This window comes from Rhinolophus sinicus, chromosome 16 (assembly GCF_057876585.1).
Source record: "Rhinolophus sinicus isolate RSI-liver-muscle chromosome 16, RSI-T2T, whole genome shotgun sequence".
In the NCBI taxonomy this organism is placed as follows: Eukaryota; Metazoa; Chordata; class Mammalia; order Chiroptera; family Rhinolophidae; genus Rhinolophus; species Rhinolophus sinicus.
The window spans coordinates 71,050,061-71,071,609 of record NC_142516.1 but is presented as its reverse complement, the minus strand read 5'-3'; the positions used below and the strand labels follow the sequence as shown (position 1 = coordinate 71,071,609).

The 21,549-nt window shown below is 36.1% G+C and overlaps 1 protein-coding gene across 5 annotated transcripts in view; it reads left to right on the top strand.

Annotated features, from left to right (window-relative positions):
• The window catches only part of LINGO2 (leucine rich repeat and Ig domain containing 2), a 1,141,972-nt gene that overhangs the window by 528,931 nt on the left and 591,492 nt on the right, over nt 1–21,549 (top strand). The window lies entirely within an intron of this gene.

Genomic DNA, 21,549 nt, shown 5'->3' with positions numbered 1-21,549 from the left:
ACAGTGTCTTATGAATTCATATATATATATGTATATATATATGAAATATAGTCATCTATATTTTCTTCTAGCTGTGATGTTAATGCTGTTCTATGGGGTTCTATTTGTTCACCAATGTTTCTCCATGTCGTAGAACCATTCCCAACATATTGTGATAGGTGCTTGTTAATAAATGTTTGCTGAGTTAAGAAGCAACTTAAATTAAGGTCAAAAAAGGAATAAAAATCTCATGATGGAAAGAGGACTCCTAGTGGGCTAGTAGGTACCGAGGGTGCCAAAAAAATGTATACGCATTTTAAGCGATGTTATCTCTGCTCAAGCAGAGGTTCGCCATAAACAGAAGTGTCTGGACGCTGATGGTAACCACTTTGAGCACCTCTTGTAATTGCAGAAGTCAAACGTGACTTGTATTCAGCTTTTGTTATCAGTATATATTTAGTATTACAATTAATACATTTTTTTCTTTCCTAAAATGCATATATGTTTTTTTGGCCCCCTCTGTATAAATGTGTGAGAGCAATGGTAGATACAGAAGCCATGGATTATGAATGTGTAGGAACAATTGCGTAGAGTACATGACGATTCTTTATGCAATTTTATTTAGACCTCAGTTACTAGTAAAATAAAGACGTTGGATTTATAATTGCTGAAGTAATTCCAAGTTTCTCTGCTACTATGCCAATCCAAAATAACAACAGCAACAATGATATTAATAGTAACCCAAATCTCAGTAGTTCTGTAATTTTGGTCTCATTAGTTAACCCATCAAAATAAATATGATCACTGCACAGCAAAAGAAAAAGACTACGGCACATGGTACGTGTTGTATAAATTATAATTGTGTATTCATTCCCCATTTATTGTTCAATAGCATTACTTGAATAGTCTATTCCAATTGCTTATGGATTTAAATAGCCAGAAATTGACAATGCTAGAAGGACTTTTTCCTACACCCTTCCAGTAAGTCTTGTTTCTCACATAATAAAGCATCCCATACAGCAGATTGAAATATAATTTTAAACTGACTTTATTGTAGATATAATGTAAAATGTAATTAATCTGTTCTGAATGTAGTATAACATCTACCGTGTTTCCCCGAAAATAAGACCTACCCCCAAAATCAGCCCCAGTTAAGGTTGTCAGCCAGACAGATGCATTTAGTACATTATGACGATGTTCTAGAAGAAGATGATATGACTATATTTGAATAAATGTAGATTGTTATACATGAAAAAATAAGGCACTCCCTGTAAATATGCTCTAATGCAGCTTTTGAAGCAAAAATTAATAGAAGACCCAGTCTTATTTCAGGGGTAATACGGTATAAGACCTGGTCTTATTTTCAGGGAAACACAGTACATGTTTGTTTTTCTGAAGAGCTTTGTTTTCCACAATTTAAAATATTATATACATTATATATATATAAAATATTATAAAATACCATATTTTGTAATATACATATCTATTATAAAAATAATGTGTAACACTTATAAAATAGTGTAATAAAAACTTATATGTTTCTGTGCAATCAACTGAAGTTGAATTAGGTTTCCTGGAGTTTGAGCAGTATTGCCAAGGCAGTAACTAAGAAATCTACCCAGAACTGGTGAGATATACTGAAGGTGGTCAACAGCAAGGAAGCAAGGAATAAAATGGTTATGTGATGATAAGAAAACAGACACATATGTGCGCGAGCAGACACACACACACACACACACACACACACACACACACCCCTGCATGACTGAAGCACAGAAATGTGGTAATAACCATTTGTTCGGAGGACTACCAATATCCATATCTTGGTTTTTACCATATATTTTTAATTATTAAATTGTTTCAGTAGAAATTATGATTTCATGGCTTCAAATGTTTAAAAACGATGTCATTAAGAGGTCTCTGGTATACCATTTGCAATTTGGGGATGTGACTCCCAGTTTATTGTGCTTTTTCCTTTGTACCTCCTTATCTGGTTTTTCCAGACACCCGGAGTGAATTATGCTCCTTCTGTCCTTCCAGAAGTATACAATGATTGTAGAATGGTGCATATTAACATATTCTATCATATAAACATATATTATTCATGCATCCATGCATCTATTTATTAACTGTAGTACTGGGCTGAGCTAATGGCAGACACCAACAAGAAATGAGAGGGGAAAGGAAAGGGAGAAGCCAGGGTGTTTGCCCCTGAACCTCTCCCCTACCTGAGGTGGCAGCTGAAGCAGTGACTGTGTTTCTTGGTCACAAAGAAGGTGAGGTAAAGGCACAGGGGAATCCTGTGTCATTTGTGCAAACACAATTTGAGTAGCGTAATTTAATAGTTTTCCCTCTTGCAAGCATCGTATAAAGTGGATATACACTTTTTAGAATGGTGACAGGCATTAGCAATTAGCTCTTAACCACCTGAAGTGAAGCTTGATGTAACTTCAAGAAATACTTAGAAGAGGTAGGAAAGGCCAGCTTGAAAGAGCATAGCTACAAAACTGCCAGCCTTGGTATTGGCTCCGAAGTGGTTGGTAATTCTAGTGTCTCCATGATTCCGACTACAGTGAGGCTGTAGACTGAGGACCAGAATGCAGTATGTGCAGAATTGCATCTTTGAGATGTGAATTAGATATGACCAGTCCTCTCCAGGAGGCACATTGGCAGCTTCATTGAGCAGGATAGACCCTGGGATTTTGAAGCCAGAAACAAACAAACAAACAAAAAAAAAAAAAAGAAGAAGAAGAAGAATTCTAAAGTCAAAGTCATGGAAATGGCTTATGTGTTTTTGGGAAGTTACTTTGTTTTTCCATTCCAGCTCTGCAACCTGACTATAAGCCCAGACTTTTCCAGTCATTTTGCGTTTGCCACTGAGGGTAAGCTCTTCAGAGAATAGCCAGGGCATTCTCTTGAGGGATAAAAGTAACCAGTGTTCATAGGATTCTGGCCTAGGAATGAAGCTAGTAAGAAATAACTCTCCCTTGGGATGTGTAATAAGCAGTTCAAATGATACACTCAACTAGAGGAAACGAAAGGAATCAGTATTTTGGCCTCTATCACGACCAGATCGTGCTTTCTGGTAGGATAAAACCTACCCTGTTTTATCAGTGAACAGGTGAGAGAAGAACATTTGTGGAATTGTATTTCTTTCTTTAAACACAATCTCTTTTCTTCAGTTAAATTTAACATTGATCCCTGGAGGATCAGCACTGCATTTAAAAAGAAAAAAAAAAAAAAAAAAAAATTTCATTAAAATACAGCTAACATACAATATTATATTACTTTCAGGTGTACACCATAGTTATTCACATTTATATACCTAATGAAGTGATCACCATGATAAGTCCAGCAACCATCTGACACCGTATCGTGCTATCACAATATTGACTGTATGCCCTATGCTGTACATTACATCCCCATGTCTTATTTGTTATACACCTGGAAATTTGAACCCTTCCCCCCGCACCTTCCCCCCACCTTTTTAATTTTTCAATTACAGTTGGCATTCAGTATTATTTTATATTAATTTCAGGTATACAGCATAGTGGTTAGACATTTATATAATTTAAGAAGTGATCCCCCTGACTAGTCTAGAACCCACCTGGCACCACACATAGTTATTACCATATTATTGGCTATACTCCCTATGCTTTACTTTACATCCCCATAACTATTTTGTAACTACCTATTTGTATTTCTTAATCCCTGCAGCTTTTTCACCCTACCCCCTAACCCCCCTCCCATCTATCACCTCAGTAAATTTAGTACCCATCTGATACCATACATAGTTATTACAATATTATTGACTATGTATATTCATTATTATATACCCTACATCTTCATGACTACTGCAGAACAACCAATTTGTACTTCTTAATCCCTCCCCCTATTTCACCCACTACTCCACTCCCCCTCCTAGCTGGCAACCATCAAAACGCTCTCTGTATCTATAAATTTGTTTGTTTCTTTTTTATTTTTTATTTTGTTCTTTAGATTCTGCTTATAAGTGAAATAATAGAACACTTGCCTTTCTGTGTTTAACTTAATCCACTCATCAGAATACCCTCTGGGTCCATCCATGTTGTCGCAGATGGCAGGATTTCATTCATTCTTCATGGCTGAGTAATATTCCTTTGAATATATGTACTACCTCTTCTTCACCCCTCCATTCATTTAGGGACACCCAGGTTGCCTTCATATCTTGGCTACTATAAATAATGCTGCAATGAACATATGGATGCACACATCCCTGCAAAGTAGCACCTTGGCATTCTTCGGAAAAATACCCAGAAGTGGGATTACTGGGTCCTTCTTTGTGTTTTATTACATCCTTTTTTTAAAAGTCTGTTAGTCTGGTATAAGTATTGTTACCCCAGCTTTTGTTTCTTTGTTTGTTTGTTTTTGTTTCCATTTTCATGAAATATCTTTTTCCAAACCTTTACTTTCAGTCTCTGTGCTTCTTTCATTCTGAAGTGAGTCTCTTATAGGCAGCATATGTGTGGATCTTGTTTTTCTATCCATTCAGCCACCCTATTTCTTTCGATTGGATCATTTAATCCATTTACATTGAAAGTAAGTGTTGCTAGATAATATACTTCTTGCATTTTATTCATATTTGTGAATTATTTTTCTTGTTCTTCTTAAAGAAGTCCCTCTATCATTGTTTGTAATAGTGGTTTGGAGGTGATGAACTCCTTTAGCTTTTTCTTGTCTGGGAAGCTGTTTATTAGTCCTTCAATTCTAGATGATAACTTTGCTGGGTGTAATAATCTTTGTTGTAGATCCTCACAATTCATAACTTTGAATATTTCCTGGCAGTCCCTTTCCACTTGCAAAGTTCCTGTTGAGAAATCAGCTGACAATCTTATGGGAGCTCCCTTGTCAGTAACCAACTGCTTTTCTCTCACTGTGTTTAAGATTCTTCTCCTTGTCTTTAACCTTTGGTGTTTTAAGTATGATGTGTCTTGGTGTGGGCCTGTTTGGGTTCATCATTTTTGGTACTCTGCACTTCCTGGTCTTCTATATCTATTTCCTTTGCCAGGTTAGGGAAGTTTTCCATCATTATTTCTTCAAGTACGTTTTGAATTCTTTGCTCTTGCTCTTCTCCTTCTGGCATCCCTATGATGTGAATGTTAGTACGCTAGATGTTAAACTATCTTGCATTTTTTGAATTATTTTTTCTTTTTGCTGTTCTGATGGTGTGTTTTCTGCTGCCTTATCTTCTAAATTGCTGACTCAGTCCTCTGCTCCATCTAATCTATGGTTGAATCCCTCTAATGTATTCTTCATTTCTGTTATTTCATTCTTTATTTCTGACTGGTTGTTTCTTTTTATGTTTTCTATCTCCATTTTTGTGTTTCCTATCTCTGTGTTAAATTTCTCCCTGAGATCACTGAGCATCCTTATAACCACTGTTTTGAACTCTATGTCTGGTAGATTGCTTGTCTCCATTTTATTTACTTTTCTTTTCCTGGAACTTGGTTCTGTTCTTTTATTTGGAACGTGTTTCTTTGTCTCCTCATTTTGGCTGCCTTACTGTGTTTGTTTCTATGTATTAGGCAGGGTTGCTATGTCTCCCGGTCTCAGTAGAGTGGCCTTAGGTAGTAGATGTCCTGTGGGCCCCAGTGGTGGAATCTCCCTGTTCATCAGAGGCAAGTGCTCCTGATGTGTCTGTTGTGTAGGTTGGGTGTGGCCACCTTTTGTAGTTGAGCCTTGGTTGTTCTTTGCACACTAATGGGAAGGATTGATTCTTGACTCATTGGTTGTGAGGACTGGCCATGACTACAGTGGAGGAGTTGTGGTGCTGGGGCTGAATCTACAAAGCAGGATTTGCGTTAGCAGAGCTCTCATGCCTGCTCAGTCTGCCCTTTGGGTGTATCATCTTGTAGCTGCCCACTGGGGCCTTTTGGGAGGGGACCCACTGCTGGCCAAGTTCAGCTGCAGCCTGTGCCATGCTTGGGCCACCTGGCATAAGCCACAAAGCAATCAGCAGTTGATTGCTGCTGGCAGTGTGCTTGGTGTTGCCTTGACGGGCCAAGCCATGAACCAAGGCCTGCTGTCTCTAGTTCTGGACTTAGGGCTGCTCAGCCAGAGGTACAGGACACACCAAAACCAGATGCTGCTTGTTTGGTTTTGTGAACCTTTGAGAAATTTTAGGAAAGTCTACAGTGCGAGCTAAGTCAGGCCATGTGTATCAAAAGCCACTGGAAGTGACTTGGGTGTGACCAAAAGTTGTGTGGGGCAGGGTGTCAGAATCACCAGGGTAGAGCGAATGAATGGTGTTAGCCAGGTTGATACCGTGTTTCCCTGAAAATAAGACCTAACCACAAAATAAGCCCTAGCATTATATTTCAGGATGGCATTCCCTGAACATAAGTCCTAATGCATCTTTTGAAGCAATAATTAATATAAGACCTGGGCTTACTTTCGGGGAAACACAGTAGTAACTCAGATATGGCAGCCACCTGCATCTGCAAGCTGGGAGAGGGGAGAGCTCAACAGGGAAACAATAGCTTGTGCCAGCTCCTTTGTCAAGGAGAAAGCTGCCCTTCCAGCTCTCTCTCTGAAGCTAGACAATTTAGATCTTCCACGTATGTCCCTGGCACCTTGGAGCTGCTGCCCCAGCAATGGAGCTCAGAGAGATTGAGTCCATCACCAAGTAAGTCCATGCACAGGCTACTTAAGAGGAACTCCTGGGACTCCAGCTTCTTTGTCTCACTCAGGCACAAAGCTGGTTTTCACAACCAGAAGTTATGGAGACTTCTCTATTTGGCACTGAAACCCTGGGCTGGGGAGCCTGGTGTGGGGCTGGGACCCTTCACTTCTCAGTAGGGGACTCTGCAGCTGAGATATCCCTCCCGATTTTTAATGGTCACATGCAGGTGTGGGACCAGCCTGTTCCTCATCTCTGCTCTTCCGACCAGTTTTGAGGTGCCTTCTTCTATATGTCCTTATTTGCAGGACTTTGGTTCAATCAGACTTCAGGTAACTCTCAATGAAGATTGTTCTGTAATTTAGTTGTAATTTTGATGTAGTCCTGAAAGGATGCCAACACAGCATTTACTTACTCTGCCATCTTGACTGGAAATCTTTTTTTTTTTTTTTAGCTTTTTCTTTTGAGATAATTATAGATTTACAGAATATTGCAAAATCATATTGAGAGGTGCTTTATACACTTCACCTAGTTTTCCCCAAATATAATATATTGTCTACCTATAATATAATATCAAAACCATCAATGCATTCTTAAACAGTGAATATTTACTGTCTGTGAAGGGCAGCTTTTTAAAAAAAATTATTAAATTTATTGGGTTATCAGTGGTTACTAGCATGATATAAAGTTCAGGTGTACAACTTCATACTATGACATCTGTTTACTCTATTGTATATTTACCATCCAAAGGCTAGTCTCCTTCTGTCACCATGTATTTTACCCCCTTTACCCTGTTTGTCCTGCTCCCACCCTCCTTCCACTCTGGTACCATTCTGTTTTCTGTATCTATGAATTTATTTTTTTTTGTTTGTGAATGTTTGTTTTGTTTGTTCATTTCTTTTTGCTTTATATCCCACATATAAGTGAAATTCTATGCTTTTTGTCCCTTTTATTATTATTATTATTTTTGTGCACCAAAACCTTAAGAGTATAAGCTGTTTTGGTTTTGAGGGTTACTAAAAGTGACCTGCACACTCTCAGTATTTGTAGATTTAAACATGATATTTTAAAGTGCACTTTTTTGGTGATCACTGCCATTTAATTAACTAATACTTTTCAAATAACTTTGTAGGCTTTATCTATATGCCATTGTTTAGTGGTTCAGGGCTAGTTTTGAGTGTGTAATAAGTATCACCATGTTTGAGAGTAGAGCAGAAAAATGTGGTTTGATAGTCTGATAAATACTGGTTGTATTTACTGTGATTTTCCTGGTTCGGGACCTATAATTGTATCATGTGTGTTATTTCCATAAATACAACAAATGTAGGGCCTTGTATACAGAACACTTTAAACAAAAACTCAACAATGACAAGCAACATTCTCAACTTGATCAATTTGTTGAGTGTATCTGTCAAGTTGGGACTAATTAGTTAGGACTAACTAGAAGGATTAATAATAGAAAACAAGCTAAATGAATCAAAATAGAGTTAAAACATATAATGTAAACCCAAAAAACATGTGACTGTTGATATATTCATTTGAATAATGAACTCTTTGAAAGTTTCTAAGTCAGTAGAAAATGTCTTCCACTTTCTATCTCTGTGTATTTGTTCACATCATTTTTTTCATCTGATATACTTTCCTTCATGGGCTCCACGAGTTAACTTAATATGTTCACTGTAAGGTTCATTCCAAATGCAATTTTAAAGAGCTTCTAAATTCAACAAAAAGATTTTTGTATTTTTATTTCTCTTTTCTGAGCCCATGTGTATAACTTTTCTTACATTTGTCTTTAAATTATAATTAGTTTTATATTGCACCCTACTGCCACCATCTGCCAAATTAGAAGCATACTGAGGACGCAGTTTGCATTTTATTTATTTTTATGTTCTAATCCAGCAAATTGCATTTCTTAGATTTAGGCTCTGTTTGATAAATGAAATTGAATTTAACTTCTCCTTTTCTATTAGCTGTTTGGCTAACAATGGAAATAACATAAAAAAGGGCCAAATGAAGATTGTAACTTGGAGGACCCCGAGTGTCCCACCAAGAGAACTCACCCTCTGTCTCCTAAAAGTAGAGGGTCATTTAACTTTTCAAAAGTTAACTTTTTGGTTTAAAGATGATAGCAGGAAAGAAGAGGGAAAAAGAAAGAAATTTGTTCTTCGACTTGAGTGATATAAGCAAACTTACAAAAGAATATTGATTTTCAAGATGGTTTCAGAATTGCTTAGGATTGGAGTAGAAGCTGTGTACCACCCACCTGCTCCCCTGTCAGCGTGGCTATCAGTTCAGTAGTATAAGCCATGCTACCCACACTCCTAGCTGAAAGAGAACACACTGTCTTCTCACAGTCTCATGCAAGTTTAGTTCTGTGACTATTTGAAAAGTTCTTGTGGTAGAAAGATAGAGTGTATGTAAAACATTAGTATAATGCCTGCCACATAATAAGTGCTCCATAAACGATACTTATTGTGTAAAATAAGGTAATGCGCCTATGCTTATTTGAGTGGTAAATCAATCTGGGCTCTGGAAATCTGCAGAGATGTATCTGCTAACCTGATAAGCTAGTTAAGGATCTACACAGACTAGCACCTTTGAAATGATGCATTAGCTGATACCACACTTTCAGCTATTATTTTAAAATCACCACATAACTGCTGGCTTATCATTGCTGAGAAAGCTAATTGCAGGAACTAATTTTATTGAGACAAACTTTATTGTGCAGAAATAAAAAATTGAGCTGTGTTTATGAAGGCAGAAATCAGAAGACAGGGAGCCGAGGGGATGAGGTAGATAGCATTAAGCCTGATGCATTCACTTGTCATCCTTCTGTCATTAAACACCACTCATACTTCAAATGAATGTGTGTGTTTCGTACCCTTACCATCCCCTCAAAAAAATCCCTCACCATTGGAGGATCAGGCACACTCTAGGACAGGAAATATGGGTTTGCTGAGTATAAGGTACTCAGCAACCATCTCTGTAAATCAGCACACTACAGTGCATAGAACTGAAATACGCACTACCCATGTTTTTTTCTCTACAAGTCGCATTTTGTTTTACCATTATGTGAATTTATTTCCTGTAAACCATGTCACAGCCTCAGAAACCGAACTCCCATATTTATCCATAGAAGAACATGGTGCTAATCTCAACCCTGTCTTCAAAGATATATTATATGAGGCTTTCTACAAAAGGAAGAGAATGTATTATTTTTTCTATGCTAGTTAAGCTTGGATCTTCCTGGTCTATAAAATGTCAGTAGCTATGAATTGTACTGAAATCTGTTGCATGATTTTGAGACGATTCCTCTATACACTGGGGATTTGAATTCCAAGACAGCATTCTTTTTCTGCTAGGGTGCCCAGCCTGCATTTTTCATAACTCCACAAATAAAAACTAGTGCTACAGCCATGAAGAATAGCATTATTGAGATAGGAACAGAAAGCAGGCAATAATTATTTTAACCACACTGGTAAGTATGGCTAAAAAACTTTTTCAAACTAATGGTAGTTGTATAAAATATAAAAACATATGTATACAAGGTCAAAATTGCTAAAGTTTAACAACAATAGGAGAAATAAAATGTGTGATCTCTTACCTCAAAATTAGCTTATAGTATCATCTTCACTTTGAGTCAAATTCCTAATGACCAATAGTACATTTTTCAGTTATAAAATTATTTCATGTAACTGACAGACAATTTTGAAAATTATATATATATATATATATATACACATATATACACATATATATGTATATATACATATATATGTATATATAAATTGGGAGTTCCTATTTTATAGATTATATATAAATATATTATATAATATATTATATAAACATATATTTTAATGTATATATGGGAGTTCCATATATATATCTCACACATATATATATATATATATATATATATATATATATATATATATATATATTAGGAACTCCGTATTTTGGTCATGTTAGTATAACTGGAACTAGACTTATCTCCCTACCTTAAACAACCAGAAAACTGGGCAAATATATGAAACATTTGATTGCAGACATTTGACAATGGGCATCACAAGACTGATTTAGAAGAGACTGGAAACAAACAAGATGAGACCTATGGTCACCTTGGATTTCTACCTGAAGAAATTAAGCCACCATAATTCTATACCCAGTGGTAATCATCATTAGTACTTTATGTATTCCCATTCAGGTTGATATAAATGCATACTTTTTTATGTTACATAATTAAAAGGATTCCTTAAGGAGAACAAATGTGTGTGTTTTTTGTTTTGTTTTGAGCACTATATGATTTTCTTCATCCTTCTTCAGAATAACATCTTAGTAATGGAATTACTCAACCAAAGAGTTTGAACAGGTTTAACATTCTTGACACATACATCCAAATGAATTTTTAAAATTTATTGCAACTTACATTCTACTAGATCTTACATTTTTAACTAAAAGTTGCATAGAATTGGTTATATACATCACTTATTTCTGTGTTTTCCCTGACCAATAATAGCTCATAAGAAAAGTTTAGGGGGAGGCAGAAATAGGGAGATACAGGTCAAAGAGTACAAACTTTCATTTATAAGAAGAATAAGTTCTGAGGCTCTATAGCATTGGAACTATAGTTAATAATATAATATCGCATACATGAAATTTATTGAGAGTAGATCTTAAGCATTCTTACCACACACCAAAAAAATGTGAGGTTATGGATGTGTTAATTATCTTCTCCTTGTTAATTAGTTCACAGTGTATTGCATGTTAAATCATCACGTTATTTACTTTAAATATATACAATTATCTTTTTCAGTTATTCCTCAATAGTGTTGGCGGGGAGGAAAAAAGAGGGGAAACCTTTAGTCTCTGACTTAAAAGTTGATTGATACTACATTACAAACTTCAACTGCTTCCCTAGGTCCCCTCTAGGGGCTAAATGTTATTGTGCACATCATTTTCAATATGAATTCCTGTGTCTTATGTATTAGAGCTGAGTGATGATATGCCCAAGAAGATCTGAAGCATAGAAATGCTTCAAATTGAAGGGAGGAAAGAATATAATGGAACCAGATGCTGAACAGGAGCAGCTGGGAAAACTGAGTGCTTTTGCAAATTATTGTTTGGACTATTATTTTTAACTCTGCTTCTGATGAACACATTTTTTAACTAAAACTTAGAGAAACGACATAGTTTACTTTCCTGTTTTTCAGCATTTGAGTCCTAGTCATCTACCTTGCAGCTTGAATCACCTGGGAAGGAAACAATGCAAAGAGGGCATATATTTCACTTACCATGTTTCCCCGAAAATAAGACCTAACTGGAAAATAAGCCCCAGCATGATTTTTTGGGATGACATCTCCTGAACATGAGCCCTAATGCGTCTTTTGGAACAAAAATTAATATAAGACCCGGTCTGATTTTGGGGGAAACACGGTAGGCGAAAGCTGCACTTAGAGGTGTTGAAACTGCAAACTTTCTCTATGGAAAGACCATTGCTACAGCTCAGTAAAGGAATTTTCTCTTTGGGCATTGTAATAGTGTGGTGATATGCTTGTACATGGCCAAACCTCTGAAGCAAAAACATATTAAAGTTTTTTAGAGTGAGTTTAATAGACCATAACAGTAAAATAGTTCAAATTCCTCAGGATTCTAGGCAGTAGTGCCTTCCAGTTTTCATTGCAAGTCTGTGGAAGTAAGAGCATGTTTTATCTAAGAAACCAAACTACCAACAAGACATTAAAAAACATATATATTAGCTAGCCCCTATAAGCCATCATTGTTTATTTAATTGTTCATTTTGGCTTTGTGTTTTAAAATCAAGTGTCACTACTAACAGAGACTGCATAGTTGCAAAAGGCACCAATAAAACGGATCTATGAGGAAAAACCTAGTAGAGAGTATGGCCACATTGTGGCCCGCAGGGATAGTGTAAAGAAATAAAAGAAGGTATAAGCAGCAGTAAAATCAGCCTAAGCTCACAAATAACTCAAGGACAGAAGTCCAACTGCTGTTCCCAGGGCAATTTCTATGACACATGGAGAGAAAACATTATTAATTGAACATTAAGTGACATATTAAGCCATTGTACTAGGTGAATTACATTCAGTATCTTATTTCCCAATGAGTCTATGTAGAAGTGGCAGGGGGAAATTGAGGCATGGTGTGAATAAGTGGTCATGAGAGGCACTTTAGCAAGTGGCAGAGACCAAATGTAAATCTACATCTGTTTGACTTCCAACTTGCGTCTTCCTTTTCACAGATCCTCCTAGTTTATCTTCTTTAGGTTTCTTCTGATACACAGGAAAGTCAAGTCTGGCAATCTTTAGAATATCAAGATGGCAAAGAAAAGAAAGTGTAAAGGTCTTTTACATATGTCAGCAGTGGCATGGCCAAGGTTAGCTTAAAAGGTTGTAATTCATTTTTTTTCATTCCCTGGCCATTTATATAAATGTACTATGTTTTAATAATATCCACCAAAAATGGGAAACCTGAATCGTTTTACAGTTAGGAGAGGTATTACTGCTCAAATAGATCTTTTGCCAGTCTCTATTATAGTCCCTATTTTAACCAAAAATGAGACCAACAGCTATCATTGATGAAGTCCTACTTTGGTGCCGGCGCTGTGCAAAAAACACTGAACAGATCTTGTCCTATTGAACTTCTGTTTCAACTTGACAGGTAGATAGAATTATCTGTATTTTATAATAACAAAGTCACTTTTATTAAGTTCATTCAATTATTCCACAGATATTTAAGAATCATGTTTTATGTGCCAGGCACAGAACATATAGAAGTGAATAAAACAAAAAGTAATATAAGGTGGGCTGGCCAGGTGGCTCAGGTGGTTGGAGCGCGGTGTTCCTAATGCCAAAGTCACTGATTAGATTCCCACATGGGACTGTGAGCTGCGCCCTCTACACCTAAGATTGTGAACAACAGCTCTCCCTGGAGCTGGGCTGCCATGAGCCGCCAGAGGTTGGCGTGAGCTGCTGCAGGCTGCTGAGTGCTGCCGTCCTACCGTGTGCTGCCAGGAGTGACCGGCGGCCAGCGTGAGTGGCTGGCAGCCATCGTGTGCAGCTGGTAGCTGGTGAGAGCTGCTGTGAGCTGCTGTGAGCTTCCAACCGATGACCGATGACCAACTGCCTCAGCTGGAGGAAGCGCAAGGCTCATAATACCAGCACGGGCCAGGGAGCTGTGTCCTACACAATTAGACTGAGAAACAACAGCTTGAACTGGAGGGAGGACAGCGGAGGGGGAAAAGATGAGGGGAGGGGGAGGGGAAAAAGTAATATAAGGTGATATAATTTTGAGTAGCTTGCTGTCCCCTTCAGAGAGGTCAAAGGAAAGGTAACATTTAAGATGATATCTGAGGGTCAAAAAGGAAGAGCACTACAGATAGAAGTAAAGTGGCTGGATCATAATGGGTAAGGAGGAGAATGCTATAGGAAGAAATTGAAGATGTAAGTAAGGTGAGATCACATAGAGCTTTGTAAGCCTATTAAGGGATTTGAGTCCATGACTTGTAATAGAAGTCATTTAGAGGGTTATAAGCAAAGGAGTAAATTTATTTAAATTTTTAAAAGAATCCCTTGGATGCTGTATGTAGAATGAGTTATACGGGGGGAGTTAGGATGTTCTTGCAATAATGCAAGTACTATCTGTTGGTGGTTTGGCTGTGGATGGTAATGGTAGAAAGGGGGGAGAGAGAGAAAGACATATTTGGGGATCCTAATGACTGAATGTGTGATGAGGGATAGTAACAAAATCAAAGATAATTCTTAGATTTTTGGCTTGATTACTAGGTGGATGGCGATACCCCCTATTAATTGACATGGGGAAGACTAAAGGGGACAAGATTGATGATGGGGGAAGAATTCTGTTTTAGCCTGTTAATTTGGAAATGACTAACTCACCCGAAGTCACTCAAATGGCTATGCTAGGATTTAAAGTCAATTTCATATGACAGCAAAATCTGAGTTCTTATGCTGCTGCGTAAGATGGCCGTTAACATCCATCTCCTGAAGCGTCCCGGTTCTGGAAGCTTTGTTAATTCAATGACCGTCTCATCTGACTTGGGAAAGGCTTCAACTTTAATGATATCTTTATTTCATTACTAGAGAAATCTTCATAAATGAAGATACTATACCATACTTTTTTTTTTTTTTTTTTTTTTTTTAACTTTTGAGGCACGCAATCTAAGAAACAATCGAAGGTGTGAGTGGGGGAAAGAATGAATAGAATTTTTATCTTAACCACCATTAGTTCATATGAAATATAAGTGTCCTATTAAAATTGTAATTCTTGTTCTAATCAAAGTTTTATGTAAGGTTGTAATTGTGGAAATAAAAGAAAGTATAAAGATAAAAAAAGGGATTAGTTTGCCCTTTCAGGGAAGAACTTTATTGGTGAGTAGTTTCTGGATTATAAATGACTTTAGGAATAATTTGTCTGAAAATTGCTTTAGAATAAACTAGTGGGAAAAGGAGAAAAGCAGAAAACTAGGTAGAGAGAGCCTTTGTATGCTATTATCATTTTGTGTAATATTTGTGTACTATTGTGCTTCCCCAAAAATAAGACCTAGCCGGACAATCAGCTTTAATATGTATTTTGGAGCAAAAATTAATATAAGACCTGGTCTTATTTTACTATAATATACGACCAGGTCTATACTATAATATAATTAATATAATATAATGTAATATAATATAATATAATGTAATGTAATATATACAACTTCTTGTATTAACTTTTGCTCCAAAAGGCGCATTAGAGCAGATTGTCCAGCTAGGTCTTATTTTTGGAGACACCCGTTATTATTTTAAACTAACCACTCTTATTTTTGTCTTTACAGAAGTATAAAAGGACACTTTTACTATATTATTTGTGAAATCCTGTAACTCTATCTTTCTTAAGTACAAGGACTTACTTTTCACTTAATATTCATGCCATGGCTAATTTACTATTGAAACAGAAAACAGGAGGCTGAAAAATATGTCCCATAACATGATGGATGAAAAGTGTCTCTTAAGTGCAAAATTGTCACAATTTAAAAAAGAATTTAATATATGCCAGCACTGACCTAGTTTATACTCATAGATGAGTGGCAAAAGTGGCCTTTGGATCTGTTTCCAAAAAAGGAAACTAAAAATATAAGAAGTTCACGACCTATGCAGTTAATGAAACTCCAAAAATCCCACTAAATTGAAAAAAAAAAAAGTATTTGTGTAAGCAGAAATGATTTGATTCTTAATTTTATTCTTTGTTTCTGGACTAGATAACAGACTGTTGTACTGTTAGGGCAGATGACTGCAGAGTGTCCATGCAGCTAAAAGTGATGCATTTGTTTCCAGCTCTGTTTCCATTTAGGGCCAATAATCAGGACAGAAAGATACATCTCCATATGTGAAAAGGGTGAAATTATTAGAGGGACTTCATTTCTGTGTGGCCTGTGTACATGGCAGAGATGCCTTGCAATTTCAATTATGCACTGTGGCAGTTCTGGTGGCCGATTACTCATGGGCCTTTGTAAAGCAATGACCTCAACCATCTTCTGTCACCTTGAGACACATCATTTCAATCTGTTTGGAAACAACCGATGTGGGTCAGATATAGCTCAAGGCCAAAGGGACTGACATTAAGTGGAAATCTATCCAGAAACTAAAGCATATGCGAGTGTATGTACATCTGTAGCATGCACACACAAAAACACAACTTGACTTATTAGAAACTATATATTTCAGTGATCACAAGCCTATAATTTTATGTGCACTGTCTGTTTTAATAAGTTGGGGAGAAATATTTTTACAGATTACTTTTAAAAGTTTATTATTTCTATTTTTTAATGTTATTAAAATTTATTAATTATGTATTTTTATTCTTTAATTACAGTTGACATTCAATATTTTTTATATTAGATTCAGGTGTCTAGCATATTGGTTAGACATTTATACAATTTACAAAGTGATTCCCTCAATAACTCTAGTACCTACCTGGCACCATATGTAGTTATTACAATATTATTGACTACATTCCCTATGCTGTACTTTACTTCCCCATGACTAATTTGTAACAACCAATTTGTACTTCTTACTCCCTTCAACTTTTTCACTGATCCCTCTATATCTGGCAACCCCCCTCCCATCTGGCAACCATCAGTTTGTTCTCTGTATTTGAGTCTGCTTCTGTTTTGTTTATTTTGTTCTTTGTAATACATATACAAGTGAGATCATATGGTAGTTGTCTTTCTCAGTTTGACTTGTTTCACTTAGCATAATACCCTATAGGTATTGAGGTATGTTGAGGATTTTCACATCCATGTTGTTACAAATGGTAAGATTCCATTCTTTTTTACTGCCCAGTAATAGTCCATTGCATATATGTACCACAATTTCTTTATCTAGTTGTCTATTGGTGGGCATTTAGGTTGCTTCCATATCTTGGCTATTGTGCATAATGCTGCAATGAACATAAGGGTGCATATATCTTTTTGAATTCATGTTTTAGATTTCTTTAGATAAATACCCAGAAGAGGATTTCAGGGTCATAAAGTAGTTCTATTTTTAAATTTTTGAGGCATATTCATACTGTTTGCTATAGCAGCTATACCAATTTGCAGTTCCACCAAACAATGCAGAAAAGTCCCTTTTCTCCACATCCTCACCAACACTTGCTGTTTGTTGATGTATTGATGATAGCCATTCTGACAGATGAGAGGGGATATCTCATTGTGGTTTTAATTTGCATTTCTCTGATGATTATTGACATTGAGCATCTTTTCATATGTCTATTGACCATCTACATGTTGGATTGTTTCTTTTGCTTTTTACTTTTTTAGTTTTGGTGTTAAATACTACAGGCTGTTTATACATTTTGGATATTAACCCCTTAGCGGATATATCATTGACGGATATCTTCTCCCAATGAGAAGGTTGTCTTTTTGTTTTGTTGATGGTTTCCTTTACTGAGCAAAAACTTTTTAGTTTGATGCAGTCCCATTTGTTTATTTTTTTGTGTTTCCCTTGCCTGAGGATATATATGTATCAGAGAGTGCACTGCTTATATGTGCTTCTAGAATTCTATGGTTTCAGGGCTTACATTTAAGTCTTTAATACAGTTTGAGTTATTCTTGTATATGGTGTAAGAAGATGGTCTAGTTTTATGGTTTCATTTTTTGCGTGTATTTGTCCAGTTTTCCCAGCATCACTTATTTAATAGACTTTCTTTACCCCAATGTATGTTCTCACTTCCTTTGTCATAGATTAAGTGACCTAATAGGCATGGTTATTTCTGGGCTCTCGAATCTGTTCCATTAATCTATGTGCCTATTTTTATGCCAGTGTCAGGCTCTTTTGGTTACTATAGTATTGTAGTATAGTTTGATATTGGGTAGCATGATGTCTTCAACTGGTCTTCTTTCTCAAAATTTCTGTGGCTATTCAGGGGCTTTTGTGGTTTCATATAAATTTGAGAATTATTTGTTCTATTTCTTTGAAAATTACCATTTTGATAGGGATTGCAATAAATATATAGATTGCTTTGGAAGATGGACATTTTAATGATTTTATTTTTCCTATCCATGACCATGTTATATGCTTCCCCTTATTTGTATCTTCTTCAGTTTCTTCCTTCAATGTCTTAGAATTTTTCAAGTAAGGTCTTTTACCTTCTTGCTTAAATTTATTTGTAGGTATTTTATTATTGTTTTTTTAAACACAACTGTGAATGATATTGTTTAGTTACTTTTTGTATCTGATAGTTTGTTATTGATACATAAAAATGCAACTGATTTCTGAATATTAATTTTGTATCCTGCTACTTGACTGAATTCATTTATCAGTTCTAATAGTTTTTTGGTGGAATCTTTAGGGTTCTGTAAGTATAATATTATGTCATCTGCATATAATGAAGTTTTACTTCTTCCTTTCCAAATTGGATGCCCACTTTTTTTCCTTGTCTGTTTGTCGTGGCAATACTTCTAACACTGTGTTGAATTAAAGTGGTGAAAGTGGACATCCTTTTCTTGTTCATGATCTTAAGAAAAATGCTTTTTAGCTTTTCACCATTGAATATGATGTTAGCTGTGGGTTTGTCATTTATGACCTTTACTATATTGAAGTATGTTCCCTCTAGTCTCACTTTGCTGAGAGTTTTTATCATAAATGGATGCTGTATTTTGTCAAATAATTTTTCTGCATTTCTTGGTGTGATCATAAGATTTTTATATTTCATTTTGTTTATGTGGTGTATCACGTAAATTGATTTGTGGATATTGAACCAACCATGCATAGCAGGAGTGAATCCCACTTAATTGTGGTGCATGTTCTTCTTAATGTATTGTTGACTTTGGTTCGCTAATATTTTGTTGAGGATTTTTACATCTGTGTTCATCAGGGATATTGGCCTATAATTTTCTTTTTTCTTTTGTAATGTCTTTGTCTGGTTTTGGAATCAGGGTGATGCTGGCCTCATAAAATGAGCTTGGGAGCCTTCCCTCCTTTTGAGTTTTCTTAGAATCGTTTGAGAAGGATAGTTGCTAATTCTTCTTTGAATGTTTGGTAAAATTCACCTGTGAACCCTTTCAAAGACTTTTGTTTGTGGGAGCTTTTTAATTACTGATTTGATTTTGTTAATAGTAAATGATCTGTTCATACATTCTGTTTCTTCTTGATTTAGTCTTGTAAGATTGTATGTTTCTAGAAAATCCATTTCTTCCAGATTGTCCAATTTGTTAACATATATTGTTGGGGAGAAATCTTTATAAGCATTTTAAAAACATGCTTTCTATAGAGGAATAGCATACATAGAGAAAAATGCAAAAATCATGAGGTTGCATCTTGATGAACTTTCACAAATTGCAGGCATCATGTAAGCACAACCCGAACTACCCTGTTCCCCAAGTGGAAATTCTAGACTGACTCCTAACCTCAAATTCTAGACTGACTCCTTAGTTTCATCAGTGTTTAAACTTTATATGAATGGAGTCAGACATTATGTGTTCTTTTTATTTGTCTTTTTTTTTTCTCAAATGTTTCCAAGATCTACCCATGTTGCTTAATGAAGTAGTAGTTTTTTTTGTTTTTTAATTAAGTTATTATTTTGATGCATTGGTAAAAATACTGCCCAGACAAATTTTAACAATTTACAATTCCAAAAACTGCCAAAGAATGTCTGTTTTCTTATCTCCTCACCAACACTGGGTAATTGTCAATGTTTTAAAAATACCAATCTCATGGGCAAAACACAGTGGCATTATTTGATTAATTTAAATTTTATAAGCCATTTTTATATCTTTTATAAATCACCTGTTACTGTACTTTGCCTTCTTTATATGGAATCTTGTTACTAATTTACAATAATTTTTGTGTACTATCAGCCCTCTGTATCTATTGGTTCTGCATTTGTGGATTCAACCGTGGGTCAAAAATATGTTTTTTTAAATGTTATATTTTTTGCTGATATGTGCTATGTAGTAGTTAGACCTGCAATGATTATGTATGATGGTCGGGTCTGTACTGAACATATTCAGACTTTTTTTCTTGACATTATTCACTAAACAATACAGTGTAATGATTTTTATAGCATTTATATTGTATTAGGCATCATAAGAGCTGTTTTAAAGTATACTGGAGAATGTGTGTAAGTTATATGCAAATAGTACAACAAAGTATACAAGGCACTTGAGCATCTGTGGATTTTAGTGTCCACACAGGGTCCTGGAACCAATCCCCTGTGGATACTAAGGGACAACTTATGGATTAAATGATCTATCATTTGTTCAGAAAATATTTATTGAGTACCTACTTTGTGTCAGGTAATGTGCAGGCCACTAGAGATTAAAAAAAAATTATGAAAGCAAACAGGATTGCTGCCTTCATGGAGCTTACATTGCAGCCCTTTTTCTGCTATGCTACACTGAGCAGATACGCTGAATTATGAACCTGGCATCTGTTTATTGCACCTGCACAGTGATAAGGGGTCTTGGTTGAATCCTTTACATCCTAGTTTCTCATAAGGTTGAGATACACCATTTAAATCATCTTTATCATACTAAGTGAACGCACACAGTATATATAGCGTGAAATATCCATGGGAATTCTAAAAACTAGCCAAATCAAAATACTGTGATGTTCTAGGTATTAGCATCACTAAGTTCCTCTCAGCACTTGTGTCTTTCCTGCTTTCTCCCTCCACCGGCTGGCAAATTGGTTCCGCCATACAGGGCACATAAAGAATTAAAATAGCCTCCCTTAATTTCTCCTTTGTTGCACAAAGAAGATGAAAATCACAGTTCTGAATGAAAATCATGTAAAGTCATGCCTATTCAATGTCAAAAGAACTGTTTGAGGATCCTGTATGTGGGTGGCTGCTGGAAGTGTCTGCAGCCCTACCCCAGGAAGCCAAATTGGCCCAGTCCTTTTGTGTCTTCTATTCTTGCAGCTGGAGACAGGGTTGGCCCCAATTGGATTAAAGCCCCAACTTCAGTGTTAAAAGCTGTGCCCAGCAAATCAACAAGGCTAACAGCATAATATAAAAATCAGATCACTCCCACTGGTCAGGGCCTTAGTACGTCCTGTGTATGTCTAGCATATCCTGATTTCCACCAGCCTAACATTTTTGAGGTATAAATTAATTTACATTAACAGTAATAAACTAAATTTATCTGATACATGCCTCTACCTGCATACCAAATAAGTCTACCTGTATACCACATGAAATCTTGAAAGTTTACACATTTAGTTTTGGAAGTCACCTTTCAGCAGCTCATCTGAATGCAGGGATAATCATCAGATTTTCATTCGCTTACGACCTCCCCTTTGACAAATACTGGAGGAGGGGAGTGCTATTGGAATAAGGTGAAAAGTACTTACCTACTTCCCTTACACTGAATCACTATGGGCAGTTTTGTCTTGTTT